The following is a 13,961-nucleotide window of genomic DNA, read 5'->3' as shown; positions in this document are numbered from 1 at the left end:
GAGATGGTGCCACTTGCTATGATACGGATGAGCCTCAAGGACATTATGCCAAATGAAACAACTTAGTCACAAAAGGAAAACACTGTGTGATTCTTCATATGAGGTATTGTCATCCAAATCATAAAAGCAGATTAGAAAAGTAGTTGCCTAGGGTTGGCAGGAGAGGGGAGGGTAAATTGGGGTTTAATGGGCATAGAATTATAGTTTTAAAAGATGAAAAAGTTCTAAAAATCTGTTGTACAACAATGTGAACATACATGACGCTACTGAATTGTACACATAAAAATATTCAGGATAGTAAATTTAATCTAAGGGGCTTGCAACCACAATAAAAGATAAAATTAAAAATTTTTAATGTACAGATATTACTATAAGGCAAATTAAAACATTGGAAATAGCTCACTACAAAATAAACCATTGTTATAATGGTTATGATCTATATATAATAATGTCTTAAATCATAAATAGCTATTGAATGCTTATTCTGCTCTATGCTCATTTCACTGAACTGTGCCTCGAGGATCTTATGGACCTTGCTTAAGGTGACTCAGCTCAGAAGAGACAGGTGGGATGTAAACTTGGACTTACCTGGCTTCAAGGCCATAAGTTTGTATAAGTGCATAATGGAAGGTTGAGTACATTCAATTTTTTGAAATACTAACTTTTAGTGTAGTTATTTTATTTTTAAAATTCATTCTTTAAACACGGTGTCTTCACTTTTGATATCATCTATACATTGGTAAGATGCTTTTTATTTATTATGAAAATTAAAGCTAAAAGGTCTATATAAAACTTCATCTTTTCTCAAGGATGACTTCACATCAAAGAATGCGATCAGTTTTCTTGAAAACCTACAGTCAGAAATATCACATTAAACAGTTTTTCTAGGCTGTTCTAATTGTAAATTCAATTCAGTGATGACCTAACGTTTCAGATTGCAAAGACTTAGCTGCAGTGTACGAGACCAGGGTTCAATCCCTGGGTTGGGAAGATCCCCTGGAGAAGGAAATGGCTATCTCCTCCAGTATTCTCGCCTGGAAAATTCCATGGACAGAGGAGCCTGGCAGGCTACAATTCATGGGGTTGCAAAGAGTCGGACATGACTGAGTGACTAACACTATTGCCAACGTTAAAAATGTTATTTGCATTTTCTACTAAATCTTACAAAATCTAGTAGCAAAAATGAATGGTTAAATTAATATAACATTTAAGGTTTTCATGATGATGATAACAATAACAATGATAATTCCAAATAGTGATCACTTGATTGCCCTGTCATTGGAAATGGGGGCTGTAATTAGTCTCACTCTAGAGATGAGAAACATGCAGCACAGAGACGGTTAAATATTTCACCAGGACCACACAAGAGACAAAGTGAGTCTCTAATTCAAATTTGTGGTTTCACTGCACTGGGACTTCAGAATTTGTTTGTTCTCTAAACAACCTTGCATCACAACATGTGCAAGAAATATGCCCAAATTTAGCATCAGAGCAAAGAGAACTCCTTCCCAAACATCTTTTCTCAAGACCTGGTTTTACATCTTTGGAACAGGGCAATCTCTTGCAGTGAGCCAGTAGATTCAACAGTTCTTATGCCATAAAATTTCTAACATGCCTTCATAGTGCAAGGAATTAGCCTGAAAATAAATTGCCCAAATGGATTTGCCAACAATGGTGTCTATAGTATCGTACAGCATGGTACGAGAACATGGCATTCTATTCAGAATATATTGTCTCTATTTGCTATTTAAAGAAAACAAAACAAGTTATGAATGCTGCATAAAAGACACTGATTTTGCACACTGTAGAGCCATGAACATTATATCCAAGACCTAGGACTATTTGGATAAATATCAGGATTCAGATTTTCATCATCATGAACTTTTCTTTTTATATCAAGGCTTAAGCAACCTATTATTTATTTTAGCATGAGGAAAAATAATAGAAACAAACAAATGCCTCTGTTTGCAAAGGAAATTCAGGAACACAAATATGTAGATCCTAGGAAAAAAGTGAATCCAATTGCCAATAACTACAGCATAAAGAAGAAAGGAGAATACAAGTCTGAAGAATATTCCACCTAAAATGAAACTGTTAAAACATCTGTAGAATTTTGCTGCTGTTGCTGTTATACTAAGGGAATTTGCTTTCTACAGTCTAGTATCTTACAAGAACTATAAGAAATTTGATAGTGTCAGCACAAATAATAAACAATCTATAATAGGGATAGAAGAGAGCTTTTTTAAAAAAGATTTTTTGATGTGGATCATATTAAAGCCTTTACTGAATTTATTACAATATTATATCACAAGGTATGTGGGATCTTTGTTCTTCAACCAGACAACTGGACTACCAGGGAAGTCCCTAGAACAGAGTTTCATTTGAGCTAAACTGAGGACTGTAGCCCAGGAGACAGATTCAAGAAGCACTTGAATTGTGTTTCCCCAGAATTAAAATGGGGAAAGTTTGTATAGGAAAAAACTGCAAAGTTACCTAAGGTGTCTGTCAAGAATTATAGTTGGCAAGAAGTAAGTGTGGTTTTTAAGCAAGGATTGCCTAAGGTCCGAAATAGTTGCTTAGTTACAAGGAGAAACCTTCAAACCATAAGTTTGTAGCTGGCAGCTACTAGCAGATATTGTTTTGAAAATGGCTGGTGTTGTCCTTGAGTTTGATATAGCACAGAAAATTCAAGTTCTCAGTGATGCAGGAACGTGTCTGAAACTATGTCCACAATGACCGTCCAGCTCCATTACAGATTCCTGAACCACAGTTTTATATTTTGTCAGAACAAAGAACAAGCATCAAACATGAGAGGGGTACATCCTTCAAGGTTTCAGTGAGTCAGCATGACATGGTGTCTGAGAAGGAAATTTCATCTTCGAAGGAGTGCTAGAATTGGTATCATAGGAAGAGGGTGATATATTATCCCTATCTTCAAAGTGAATAAGTCTTTTCAGTCATGTCTAAATCTTTGCAACTCTATGGACTGTATGTAGCCCACCAGGCTCCTTTGTCATGGGATTCCCCAGGCAAAAATACTTGAATGGGTCGCTATGCCCTCCTCCCAAGGGATCTTCCCAACCCAGGGATGGAACCTGCGTCTCTTAGGTCTCCTGCATTCAAAGGTGGATTGTTTACTGTTGAGTCACCTGGGAAGCCCTGTCCAAATTTGAGCACAAAGCTGAAGCCAAATCATGTACCCACCATGATAACTTCCCCAGACCTCAATACCTGAAAATTGCTTCCATCAATAGGTAAAAATGGTTTAAGAAGAAAAAAAAAAAAAGCTGAAGTGTTAAGAATGATAGTGGTGTGATAGCGATATAAATTATCTTACTGAAAAGGATATTGACAATCTGTATGAAAAACTCAAGAATCCTTTTACTATGTGACCCAGAAATTCTGCTTCATAACATAAGAGTACTATGAAAAAGAAGACAAAATTGATGCACAAAGATGGTCATCTTAGCATTGGCAAGATATTCAATATCTGCTCTACTGAGACACTGACTAGTAAAATGTGGGGAGGGTACAGACCATGGAGTACTACGCAGTTGTTAGAAGCAGCAAGTTAGAAATACACCTGACAACCATGATTGGATCTTAAAAATACAGGGTTTCATGAAAAAGGTTAGAAAGGAGATGGAAATAACAATGGTAATTTACATATATTAAAGTTCATGATAAATATAAGAATATACACTAGTACATGAAAATATCAAGCCCATTTTATAAGAATACATAAGACAAAAAAACAGTACTTAAACAGATTAAGAATAAATGTCAATGGGTTGGGAAAGGGACTGGGAGTGGGATGTAGTTAATGTAAGAGTAGTAAACGGCCAATATCAAAAGAGGGAAATACTTTGTCGCAGAAAACAGAAAGTTGTGATTAACTGTCATTCACCTTAAATACTGATAAATAGTCATCCATACCAGCTCCAAAGAGGTCACTCACAGTGCTTATAATTTCATCATCATTTAAGATGGTTATTTTGGCGACAGCATATTTGTTGTGGTATGCATTAATCAGAGCATCAGTGATATCTTGGATATGGTCCTGAGGACACAAACCTTAACATGATTCTTCATCGCTTCTTACATTTTACAGCACATATGACTCTCATGCAGGAAGAGCCATATTACCATGTAACTTGAAATGAACCCAATTAACTTAGGAATGTAAAGAATATAAGTAGATCATTTTAAATCTTGCAACTGATTTTACTTGTCAGTGGTAATGATCAATCATAAAAGAGTGTAGTGAAGAAAACCAAGTTACCAAACTCAATTTTCTTCTTAAAAGTTTTTTTTTTTCAATCAATAAAGAGTATGCTTATGTCTAGAAGCACACTTAGAAAAATTAGAGGTTAACTTATAGAGAAAATGCTAAGCAATAAATATAAGAGGTTTTCAAACCTATTGTAAGAATTTTACTATAATCACCAGGCAGAAGGAGGTGGGATTGGGATAGGTTAGGGAGTAGGAAAACATTTTATGAATTTCACAAACTGTTTTATTTACAGTATCTGATCCAGAATTCCAGGCTGGTACCTTGATATAGATTGTTTTCTGCCCATTCCTTTTAATCAGATGGGACTTAAGTCCACACTCTCTTCATTTGTTCAATTATCTACTTTTTCATGTTTCCCCCCAATGCTTTACTCTCAGGAAATAGTTCCCTAACAACTAGGATTTTTTCTAGTATTTACATAACTCGAGAGAGAAATATTCTTTTTTGTGGACCATCAAATTGGGCCAAAACATTTCAATGGCCTCACAAAAAGGTTTGCTTCTGTCATCTGGAAAACGTTTCTACATGTGTTATGATCTCAAAGTTCACTTCTCCATCGGAAAGAAACTCAAGAAGAATATGAGACTAAACTGGAAGCTTCCTATAGGACATTCCTTATAATTATTCAAAGAACTTTCTGAAAAAGCTATGCTGATACTTTTAAGACCTCATAGTTTCAGAGATAAAATTAGAGAAACAAAATTATTGGGTCATTTCTTCAGGAAACCCATTTACATGTTGATCATCATTCATCAGCCAAGGACAGATTCATATTTCAAGTATGAGCCTTATCTCCACAGTAAGGAAATTCTGAGATTTCAAAAAGTTCAAAGTTCTTTTTTGTGTCCCTACATGAGAACTAAGTAGTACTGCCCTATAATCTCTCTGACTGGACTTTACATTTATTAATGGTTTGGGTGAGGTTCATTATGGAAAAACTACATCATCGAAAAAGCAAGAGAGTTTCAGAAAAACATTGATTTCTGCTTTATTGACTATGCCAAAACCTTTGACTGTGTGGATCACAATAAACTGTGGAAAATTCTGAAACAGATGGGAATACCAGACCACCTGACCTGCCTCTTGAGAAATCTGTATGCAGGTCAGGAAGCAACAGTTAGAACTGGACATGGAACAACAGACTGGTTCCAAATAAGAAAAGGAGTACGTCAAGGCTGTATATTGTCACCCTGCTTATTTAACTTCTATGCAGAGTACATCATGAGAAACGCTGGGCTGGAAGAAGCACAAACTGGAATCAAGATTGCCAGGAGAAATATCAATAACCTCAGATATGCAGATGACACCACCTTTATGGCAGAAAGTGAAGAAGAACTAAAAAGCCTCTTGATGAAAGTGAAAGTGGAGAGTGAAAAAGTTGGCTTAAAACTCAACATTCAGAAAACGAAGATCATGGCATCTGGTCCCATCACTTCATGGGAAATAGATGGGGAAACAGTGGAAACAGTGTCAGACTTTTTTGGGGGGGAGCTTCAAAATCACTGCAGATGGTGACTGCAGCCATGAAATTAAAAGATGCTTACTCCTTGGAAGAAAAGTTATGACCAACCTAGATAGCATATTGAAGAGCAGAGACATTACTTTGCCAACAAAGGTCCGTCTAGTCAAGGCTATGGTTTTTCCAGGGGTCATGTATGGATGTGAGAGTTGGACTGTGAAGAAAGCTGAGCACCGAAGAATTGATGCTTTTGAACTGTGGTGTTGGAGAAGACTCTTGAGAGTCCCTTAGACTGCAAGGAGATCCAACAAGTCCATTCTAAAGGAGATCGGTCCTGGGTGTTCCTTGGAAGGAATGACGCTAAAGCTGAAACTCCAGTACTTTGGCCACCTCATGCGAAGAGTTGACTCATTGGAAAAGACTCTGATGCTGGGAGGGATTGGGGGCAGGAGGAGAAGGGGACGACAGAGGATGAGATGGCTGGATGGCATCACTGACTCAATGGACGTGAGTCTGAGTGAACTCCGGGAGTTGGTGATGGACAGGGAGGCCTGGCGTGCTACGATTCATGGGGTCACAAAGAGTTGGAGACGACTGAGTAACTGAACTGAACTGAGCTGAACAGCAAAAGAACCAGGGTAGTACATACAACTGTCTGAGTTCTCAATGCATTCACCACTTATTTTTCTCCTCACCAAATCCTTTGTCCCATCATGCATTTAAACCCTTACCTTATCATGTTGTAAGATGATCTCGTATATGTAGAGCAATAAACATGCCCAATAGAGAATAAATAGAATAGTAATAAATAGTAGAGAATAAATGCCTGATTCAGGGCATGATAAAACTCCTGGGGAGCATTTATAATTTGCAAAGGAAGGTATCGGAAATATGGTATGAAATCAGCAGGATTTGCAGCACTGGAGGCTTGGAGTAAGTCATCATCTGTTTTAACAATTCTAAGAAACTCCTCATCACTGTGGTCATATCTCTTGCCAAAGCAAAGGGTACAGACAACATTGGCCATAGCACAGGTAATAGCACCTCTAGGTTCAAAGCTGCCACTCTTGGAAGTCAATTCTGTAAAACTTTTACCAGCTCAGAGACTTCCTCGATGACATGTTCCTCAAGTAAGCAAGACCAGGTGGAGGATTTTGTTTCTGCTTTAGGAAATGTTCGTAAAGCATTGGAAGCAATTTTCTTATGAAGTGTCCAATTCTCCCCATAATTGAAAACGTAAGACTCTTTCATTGTGCCAGGAAAGAAAATGTATACACATTAGGTCAGGCTGCAAAATGCTCTCCATTTCTGAGTAGCACTTCTTTCACCATTTCCATCCCATTCACCACCAGGACAGGCACCATGCCAAGTTTGATGAGAAAGACATCTCCACATTTCTTCCTCATTTCCATGAATGTAAAGTAAGGATGGTCTCCAAGCTGAAGAAGATTTTCCACGATGGGGAGGGACCATGGGCCAGGAGGAAACACCTCCTTCCTCCCTTTGTTTCCTAGTTCTCTTACAAAAACAAAAACCATCACCAAAATTATGCGAGAAGTGGTCACCTCTCCTGAAGTGACTGCCATGCCAAATATCATTTTCAGGTATAAAACACCTAAAATAGAAAAATTTAACCATCATTTTTGCTATTCTAAGCATAGACTAAGTAGTCTTTCTCCATGTAAACATTTAGGAGAAAAGTACAGACTCTTTATATTTAGATGAAAACTATTATTAAACAATGCACCAAGAGGGTAAAATTAAATTCTTGTATAATTCACTGTATGTCTATCTCAGTTCTATTATTTGCATGATTCTAACCATCAGACTAAATCCTTTCATGTCAGTTGTTGACATCATAGACAGAAGAAGAGGATAACTCACTGAAGGAAGCAGCCTGGTGGGTGGCAAATGGATTGAGGCTACAGAACCTGATTTCATACTCATTAGCTGGGGGAATCTTCATCCTGTCACTTAATCTAAGTGCATCCCAGTTGTCTCACCTGTGTTCTACTTAACAAAAATTAGTCATACATTTTCTCAACAAATATTTATTGAACACCCCAATGTCAGGCACTGAAAAATACAAAACAAAATTTCACAGATTAATGAGGAAACTAGAAGAACAAAAATAAGATTGCAAAGTAATAAGTGTTATAAAAAACTGTGTATAGTGTCATCTGTCATTGTGTGAGGGTGAAATGCAGTCATCATTAAAAAGTACTTGGTTAGGGCTTCCCAACTGGCTCAGGAATAAGAGTCTATTGGCCAATGCAGGAGACATGGGTTTGATCTCTGATCTGGGAAGATTCCACGTGCCGCAAAGCAACTAAACCCGAACGCTACAACTACTGAGCCTGGGCTCTAGAGCCTGGGAGTCACAACTCAGCCTACGTGCCAAAACTCCTGAAGCCTGGGTGCCTAGAGTCCATGCTCCGCAACAAAAGAAGCTACCACAGTGAGCAGCCAGAGCACTGCAAGGAAGGGTAGCCCTCACTCCCTGCAGCTAGAGAAAAGCCCATGCAGCGACAAAGACCCAGCATGGCCAAAAGTAAATAAACAAATAAAATTATTATTATTTTTAAAAGTACTTGGTGAATTACAAGCCATTTAGTAGAAATCTAATTGGCTGTCTGCCTAGTCTATTCTTAAACTTCTCAGCCTGCTTGTAAAAGTGACTTTCTGAAGCAATTCTGCTGGTTTGAAACCTGTCCGTACAGTCACAGATGGTTGATCCAAGGATAAGCCTTCAGTCCAAGATGAACCTTAGGAATATGGAACTGGGACTGTGAAGGTTCATCTTCTCATTGGGCAGCTAGGTCTATAAGACATAAATCTGAAAGTAAAACTTGGGGACATTTCACCTGCCAGGAGGACCTAAGAAACTGTGAGAAAAATAAATGAAGTAAAAAGCAAAAGAAATAAAAGATAGAGAGTGGTCTCATGACCTTGTATTCACTGTTTCTAGTATCTTCATGAGATTTTGTCCTCAGACTGAATTCTTTCTGTTTAAACTAGCTAAAACTGGTTTCTGTTACCAAGAGGGTCATACCTCTCTCCCCTGCAAAATAAAGTTTAATAGACATGAAGAATATTTTTGTTAGTTATTGCATTTTTAAGATTTTATCTATTTATCTGCCTGCACTGGGCCCTCACTGCAGGACCCAGCTTTCTCTAGCTGCTGCGAATGCAGGCTACTCTTCCTTGCAGTGCTCAGGCTTCTCATTGTGGAGGCTTCTCTTGTTGCAAAGCACCGACTCTAGACACCTGGGCTTTGGCCGCTGCAGCACGCGGGCTCGCTGGTTGCAGTGGGTGGCTTTAGGCTGTGAGTGCTTCAGGACTTGTGGCACATGGGCTTTGTTCCTTCATGGCATACGCAATCTTCCCAGACAAGGGTTCGAATTGAACCTGTGTCCTCTGCATTGGCAGGCAGATTTCTATCCACTGTACCACAAGGGAAGTCCAGCTATTGTATTTTATAGTAACTACAGAGAGAATACAAAACTTTCTCTCCCTTGAAAGAATATAACTGAATTTCACACTTGGCAAATTAGTTCTTGAGACAAATAACATTGGTGGGCAGTATACTCATTGGCCAGTGTAAATGTTCAGTTCTTTTTGGGTTTTTGAGTACACCAGCACTTGATTTCATGTATATATATATATGTAATACATAGATACATATACACACTGAGAGGCACCCTTGCTAGCAGCAATGAATTTGTTTTCCAGTTCAGAAGAAAATGATAGGGTGGTAAAAAGCACTACACTTACATTCCACTTAAAAAAAAGGCACCAAGGACCAAAGAAATGTGTATCTTAACTCTCCCACCCTGAATATGCAAGAAAAACCTTGTTACCTATCTTATTTGATTGTTTCACCTTTCCAAGTTCACAGATAAAATGTGGCTAATTACACTCACTTGGTTGGCATTGTTTCCTAAGGAATAAACTTTGGGGTTGAAAGTTAAAGATCAACTTCTTTTCATGGGGAAAAAAAATGTGCAGTTAAACTAACAAGAAAAACTTGAGTCCCCAATCAAGGCAACAGCTGCAATTTGCAAAACTTTCTTTTTCTCTCAGTTCAGGAAGAAAGCAGTGAGAATGTCACCATGCTGTGGCTTTGCAGCGTACTGATTTTGTGAAAATTCTCCTGCTTCTGTGACCATTTATCCCCTTACTAGGTGCCAGATCCAGAACTAAGTACTAATCCACACTATCTTTCAAAACTCATACCTCTGTGAGGTAATGTATCATCCTGTTACAGAAAGGCTTCACAAGATAAAAAAAATCATTTTCTTCATTTATTTCCCATTAAAAAATACATTTACTTATTTGGCTGTGCCAGGTCTTAATTGTGATGGGAAACCTTTAACTGTGGCCTGGTGATCTTTTTTTCTATTATTGTTTTCAGTTGAAGAGTCCAAACTCTTAGCTGTGGCATATGGGATCTAGTTCCCCAACTGAGGACCTTGTAGAGTCTTAGCCACTGGACCACCAGGGAAGTCCTTATTTCCCATGTTTTTTAAGCTTAATATCAAATCACCAATTACTTGGAGCACTTGCTTTTTCACAAAAGTCAAAAAAGTCCATTTCTCTTAGGCATTCACCAATACTAATTTGTATATTGACAACAGTCCTATTATCGGTGTTTTCAAAACAGACTACTAAGTAGATGAGAATGAGTGTGGTTAGAAGTAAGTGTGATTTGACTCCCACAGAGATGACTGAGTTGCCCTGCCTACCTCTCTCGCTATTTAGCTGTGGAAACTCCGTTAAATTATAGTCTCTTTTGGTCTCAGTTTTCTCATCTGTAAAATGGTCCCTTCAGACTAGAGGACCTTGAAGGCCAGCTGCAGCCTTCAGTAATCAAAGTTAGAAGGAAACGCTGGACAGAAGCCTGAGTGTGATGTCCAGGGTTAATTGCCAGAGTTCCCAGAGCAGTCAACGGTTCATCAACAAATGTCAGTAACTGTGTGACTGCCTTGGATTCTTTTTCAACTTGGGCCCTTCTAGTCTTTAAGAAATTCTCCTTGGCAGTTTACCAGACCCAGACACATTGCCAACTTTCCCAGCAACTTTCTTGGAAAGCTCTGAAGGCACATTCTGTTCCTGTTGTTTTGGGGTGAAGTGGGGCTGAGAACAGAGGGTGTTCATCTCACTAAGGGTGGGCTGCTGCATCGTCAAAAATTCAAGGTGAACTCTAACCCTTTTGCTTCCCATTTGCATGGAATTAAGGTGAACTCTAACCATTTAAGAGAACTAGGTGAAAAGAGCACGAGGAAGTTGAAGGCTTTTGCATTGATTCTCAAAACTAAACACACACACACACATCAGGCCTCCTCCAGAAGCTGTGAAACCATTACAGGGTGTGATCCCAAACGGATTAATTAAATCCAAATCTCTAGGGGCGGAGGCATGTTAAAAAGTTCCCCAATACAACTAAGCGGCATTCCAAGTTGCTGTCCTTTCTGGGGAGAAAACAACTGGCTCTGAGATCAACAAATCCATTCAGTTAAGTTACAATGAAGCTTGGAAGGCCCACCTGTGCCCAGAAATCTTGCAGTCAAACATGAGGAATCTGGCGGAAGGATCGAACGACAGACAAGGTTTTGAAGAAAGCTGAGGTTATCCTAGGAAACAGGAACAGCGTAGTTACAGAAGCAGAAGGCCTGGGGGACGGCTGGGAGAGAACATTCTGGTTCTAGAAAGTGAGGGGTGGACCCTGGACCCGTGTGGGGAGGAGTCTGGAGCTGGATTAGGGCATTTGAGAGTTAGACAGAAGACTGGAGAGGTCTCTGCAGCCAGAATTAGATCCTGGAAATTGGGAAATTCCAGCAGAGTGGAGGGAGAGGGACTACACCTGGAGCAAGGCGTCTCAAAAAGGGTGTCGGATGGAAACTTATTTTGGAAAGGAGGATGGAAAAACTTAACTGTTTTTCAATTGCCACTAATAAGCAGAATTGAGGTGGAAAGGTATGTAGCAAGGAAGCAAAGAGCAGGAAGGAAAAAGACAACGGTGCAGAGGTACTGCTTTACCGTGAATTTCAGGAAACCTGAGGCATGCTCTCAGCGCTCTGGGCACCAAGCGCAGGAGCAAGAAGGTGGACAAGACGAAAAAGCTAGGAAACTCAGGTTCCCTTTTGCGGGCATGTTGGTAGCATCCCCGGAGTCTTCATCAAGTGGACACATTGTTTTTTCCACAACTAGAACAGTTAACTTCTGAGTATGACATTCATAGCTTTGATTTGAGAAAAAATTATCCGCATCAAGTTTTTGTTTGACTAGGATAAACATTAATTTTTCTACCTCTCCAGCATGTACAGTCTAGTTTTTCTACGTGTTATTAGGGAAATGGTGTGTGGCTCGTTGAATTTTCCTATCAAGATGTCTATAAGTTATTACATAACAGACTTTTCTTTAAAGCTTTGGCATTTTGGGCCCCATAATTATTTACGATTTCAAGTCAGCTTTTAATGAGATTGTCCAAGAAGGATCATTGATAGCAAGTACTTTCTCACATGAAGAAAGCAAGCCCACAAAGAGAGTGATAAACCTCAAAGAGTGATCTTCAGGCCCTGAGCTATAGTATCCTATTCACAAAATATCATATATCTCTAAATATTGAAATTCTCAAAATAATATGATAAAGAAAAAAATCTGACAAGGACTTACAAACCATAGGGACTTTCTGACACAGGGGCAGAACTTTTCCAGCATTTAGTCATGTCATACTTAGTTACCAAAAAAACCCACTTTTTTTTAGTACTAAAATTTTTCTTTAAGTATTACCTTCTTAGTACAATTAACCCCACATTGGATTAATGTATAGACATTACACAGTTATATAAAATTCCTCCTTCGAGTACTCACGTTTCAGACAATTGGTAATAATTGCTTGGCAATGTGTCATTTGAAAGCTTTGTTAGTGGACGATAATGAGAATTGCCCTGCATTCCCATTGATTAAGAGGAAAATCCTTTCCATAATAATAATTGTGGCAGCTAATGTTTATTGTGCGCTTACAAGGAATAAGCATTGAAAGTACTTTACATATTATATCAATTATTTCTTATACCCAACTTCTAAAAGAGCTGCTATTTTTTTCTCTGTTTGGCAGATAAGTTTTGAGCCAAAGAGAAATTAGAAAATAGGCTAACGATGGACATGGATTTGAGCAAACTCCAGGAGATAGTGAAGCACAGGGAAGCCTGGTGTGCTGCTGGTCATGGGGTCACATTCAGACACAACTGAGTGACTAAACAACAGCCGTGCTTTTAGCCTCTGATGATACTGCCTTCTACTGGAGAATTCATGGGTTTAAACTTTGAAACTTCTGCTGCTTACAAGAGCAATCCTTACTGATGTGACTTCATAATACAGGAGGTGTATTAGGTTGTCAGGTGTGGCTTCCACCCATGTACCAAATGGTCGGAGATGGAATACTCATTTCCAAGGAATGTTGTAACAAATCATCACAAACTTGGTGGCTTACAACAACAGAAATATATTAACTTACAATCTGGAGGTCTGAAGTCTGAAATCAAGGTGTTATTAGGACCCTTCTCTTTCTTAAGGACTAGAGGGGTAATTTTGCTTTGTCTCTTTCAGGTTCTGGTGGCTTCAGGTGTTCCTGGGTTGTAGATGTATCGCTCCAATCTCTGTCTCAGTCTTCTCCCAGTCTCTCCTCTGTGTGACATTTATTAAGGCACTTGTTATTAAATTTAGGGCTCAATCAAGAGCCCTCTTAGAGAGATGTGATTGGATATTAGTCATGCAGATGTCCTCTGTCTAAGTCTGGAATCAGGAACTCAGGAGTGAATGATTTCATTGGCCTGCTATCCTGTTGGTGAAATAGACAACACTTGGTCTATGGCATATTCTGCACTGTGCTAAAGCCTTATACAGTCTCAATTTTTATAAATCACAAGTATTTTCTTTCAAATACTGTTTAATGTTTTTCATTCTGATAAGTTTCACACATGGAATCTCAACAGACTCTAAACACCAAAAACAATATTGAAAAATAAGAGCAAAGTTGGAGGTCTCATATTTTCTGATTTCAAAACTTACTATAAAGCAATAATAATCAAAAGAGTTTGTGTAAACACAGACACATTGATCAATGGAATTGAGTAAAGAACCCAGAAATAAATCCTTACATATATGAAAATGAAATCTGTTAGTTGCTCAGTCGTGTCTGACTCA

At 38.6% G+C, this 13,961-nt stretch overlaps 1 protein-coding gene across 4 annotated transcripts in view; it reads right to left on the bottom strand.

Moving 5' to 3' along the window:
- Window positions 1-13,961, bottom strand: part of LOC112577743 (cytochrome P450 1A4-like) — a 56,482-nt gene that overhangs the window by 17,580 nt on the left and 24,941 nt on the right. For 2 of the 4 annotated variants that reach the window (XM_025281611.2, XM_044939955.1), the window contains exon 1: window positions 11,299-13,947. The exons of the other annotated variants lie outside the window; for them this stretch is intronic. The gene's annotated coding sequence lies outside the window, so the exon portion shown is untranslated. Of the gene's footprint in view, window positions 1-11,298; window positions 13,948-13,961 lie in introns of those variants that run through there. 4 annotated transcript variants of the gene reach the window in all.

Source organism: Bubalus bubalis, chromosome 3 (assembly GCF_019923935.1).
Source record: "Bubalus bubalis isolate 160015118507 breed Murrah chromosome 3, NDDB_SH_1, whole genome shotgun sequence".
Lineage (NCBI taxonomy): Eukaryota > Metazoa > Chordata > Mammalia > Artiodactyla > Bovidae > Bubalus > Bubalus bubalis.
Note: the sequence above shows the minus strand (reverse complement) of the source record. Positions and strands in the feature narration are given on the sequence as shown.